This window comes from Lycium barbarum, chromosome 3 (assembly GCF_019175385.1).
Source record: "Lycium barbarum isolate Lr01 chromosome 3, ASM1917538v2, whole genome shotgun sequence".
Lineage (NCBI taxonomy): Eukaryota > Viridiplantae > Streptophyta > Magnoliopsida > Solanales > Solanaceae > Lycium > Lycium barbarum.
In genome coordinates, this window is record NC_083339.1 from 133,419,324 (window position 1) to 133,423,095 (window position 3,772).

The window sequence follows — 3,772 nt, forward strand, 5'->3', positions numbered from 1 at the left end:
AGTTGACCCAAAATTCTATCCTTAATTCTGCCAACTTTTCCAAATTTTCGACAAACTTATTTTCTTTGATTTGCTTGGTCCTGGAATCTTCCAAAACTCCCCCTACATGATATTTATCATTTATTATACTTGATAATGGTCATGTTCTTGTGTTTTCAAGATTTGTGTTTTCAAGATTGTCCTTCCCAGTTATGACTTACGAGATCGTAATTCGTCCTTTACTTCGTTGTTACGTACTTCCCATGGCTTGTACCTTCCAAAACTTCACTGGACGTCTCCAATACTCCATTATTACGGTGAAGTACGTGGCATGCTCATGCTCTGAAAGTGCAGGGTGTAACAATCATAGAAGGATCACAGAGGTTATATACATTAGACCTTTAAGAGCACAGCTGCACAGGCGAACTATAACACTAGGAAAACATATGGTTTTAAGTATAGTTGGTATTTTTAACCTTTTGCTGGTAATGAAAAGTTAATATTTTTGTGATTCTCTTCTGTCATCTACCTCTTTATGATCTTATGTGAAAGATAAAAGCTCATATAGAAAAACTAAAGTTATTTGAGCACTTTATGTATAAACATCTTCCTTATGAGATTAACTGAGTTTTCTCCATACTTATTGAGTTAGAAATTTGGCAACCGCATGTGTGTCACCACTATTGGCTTGAACATGGTCTCGTACGTTAACCACCCCTCTCAATTTCCAACAGCTTGGCCTATAAAAATAATTATCTTTGCGAGTTATCTACTATTGAAAGAAAACCTCTCAATGTTTTTCCCTATTCTATTTTTTATGCGCAATTGTTTTTCCTGCAATCTCCAAACTTTCAGCCCCGAGTACACGTGTTTGAGAGTGTTTGAAACCTTAGGGAGCGACTGGTCTCAACTTTACACCCTATTCGGCCCAAATCCCTTTCGAAACAATGACTCGCCGCCATAAAATTAGTATTTTATTCAATAACTAATAACTTTTCTTCTCTTTTTGTTCATTGTTATTTGTTAATATGCAATACTTTTCCTACAAGTATAAATGATTTTAATGTAATCATAAGGTATTTCGAATTATATTTTCATTATTAAATTGTTCTAATTACTTCTTCTGTTGCTGCTAAACAATTTTCAGCATTTTCGAGATATAATATAGTACTTAGTTCAATTAGTTCTTTGACCAGAAAATTCATTCATTTTCTATTTTTAGCGTTAAAAGCCTTTGAATCAGAATAAAAAGGTCATTTGTCTCCAAAAAAAAATAATATCAATAACTCATAATATATTCTGCTTGAAGTCACATCGAATTGAAGTCACCATGAATCATTCACCTAAGTATTATTCAAAGTCTAACGATTAAAGTAAACCATAATGTAACTCATCTGAACACAGATTCATGAAAGTGACAAAAACATGTGTTCCAAAATCCGTTGTCTAATACGAACTTGAATAATGTTACTTATTCCTTTTCATGATCTTCGGCGTGGTTTCATTTTCTTAACTGAGAAGAAAGCATGAATGTTCACGAAACATTAACGTACACATATAAATTCAAATAAACAAGACTGTCTGTGAAAGAAATTGGTTTGTGGTATATATTAGACTTTGACTAGCACAAACTATAACCAATTATATTTTCTCAATTCAGAAGACTAATATGAGTATATTGATGGAAGATATAACTAATGCCTGAATATGTGACTATGGGGTGGGGATTGTGGGATATTTGTAAAACCCCAAAGTGCCCCCCACGACAAAAAAGCAAAATGACCATGTTGCCCGTCCGTGCGAACCAAAATGGAGCAAGTTAGTATTATCACAAAATCTGAGGATCAATGAGTAGATCACAATGTATTTCATAACAACGCGATTTGTCGGTTGACGTATGTCCAATTAGTAGAAAATAAGAAATTGCTAGCTCTTCCAAATATACACAATAATTATCTCGTCTAATTTCAAATAAGTTGGGATCGCTAATATAAATTATGATCATGTTTCTCCAATTAGGTTGTCCAACAATACAAAAGAATGCTGTAATCAAGTCGATCTCTTATGAGCGACACATAGTAATAGTATTAGATTATTATGTTTGTTAATTCCTGAAGTCCATTGAATCATGACAAAATTTTCTTACATAACAAGGCTAAAATCTTCATTCGTTCGTTTCATTTGACAATATTCGAATGATAACGAATATTAAATTGTTACTATAATTTATATATTTTACTAGTATATAAAAATATTAAAATAACAGTTGAAAAGTTAATTTAATTCAAAGCTCATTACGTTAGAGTTTAAAATGTGAACTACAAATAAATGAAGTTAAATTCTTAAAAATTGTAGTAATAGTATTATAAATAGAATAAAGTTAAGACATTTCGAAAACAAGAGCGTAGTATATATAAGGTGAAAGCGGGCTTACAGATGAGAGATTCTATAGAACTGAAAAAGACAAATTTTAAGATCATTATACCGTGACAGCTATAGGCTATAAATCTAGGAATCATCTTTGTAGAAATTTTCTAGTATAAACAGCCAAAACTTATTATTGAAATTTTATCCGGAAACAAGGAAAGTTCTCATCCAATTTTGACTTTGCAACCTTATGTTCTACTATAGAATTAAATCTTACTCGCATTAGATTTTTATATCGACCCAATGAATTCATCAGCAGAGACGTATCTAGCATTATAGGTGAGAACCCTAAACTTTCGACGCGAAACATAAATTTATGTGTAAAAAATTATTAAAATTATAATAAATAATAGATATGAACCAATAACTTTAAAATATGATGGGTACAATGCTAAGAATCTTAATCTTAATATTGAACTCATAAAATTTAAATCTTGAATCTGCCTCTGAATAGACGATACATGCAATGATATAAATGAATTACAATTTACAGTGTGTTTAATTTACCTGTAATTCTCCTTTATCATGTAAAAGTTATTTCAAAATTTTAGTTGGTTTCTTTGATGTTAATAGCAAGGAGAGGGAAAGTACATAGCCTCAAGAGTCGAGAGTAACCAGTGAAGAAGTATCATTCCCGGAAAATTATATTGTGTACATAGATTAAATATTATTTTTGTACGTATATATTAACACATGTAGCAAAATTCTTGATTTCACCGATGGACACATGTATGACTATCACTAATTCGCACTCCCTCCATCTTAAAATACTTGTCATATTTTGCACTGCAGAGTCAAATTGCATGAATTTTAATTGATATGTTAAGATGTATTTTTTTTACCAAATAAATATGAAAAAATTTGGAACTTATAATATTCTTTATATTTTTTTGAATATCTAATTTTAATTTTAATATACAGAACTAATATTAATCTAATTTAGGTTGAAAAATTAGTCAAATTTCTAGAGAAGCGGGAGGTGCCAATTATTTTGGAACAAAGATAGTACTCCCTCTATCCCAAAAAGATTGTCTTTTTTTCCTTTTTAGTTTGTCCCAAAAAAATTGTCCTCTTTCTATATTTAGAAATAATTTAACTTTATGAGATGATTTACAGCCACACACATATTTAGACTTGTTTTGGATCACATATTTCAAAAGTCTTTCTTTATTTTTTAAATTTTGTGTCAAGTTAAAAGAAGACAATCTTTTTAGAACGAAGGGAGTAGTAAATTAGTTGTTCAGCATCAAGCTTCAGTAGCATGTAGAGTCAATTGGAGTAACAAAAAGCAAAGGGCCAAAAATTAAAAAACAGATTTACCTGGAAAAGACGCGCCTTCATTTATCTATAAAGTGCATCAACTAAC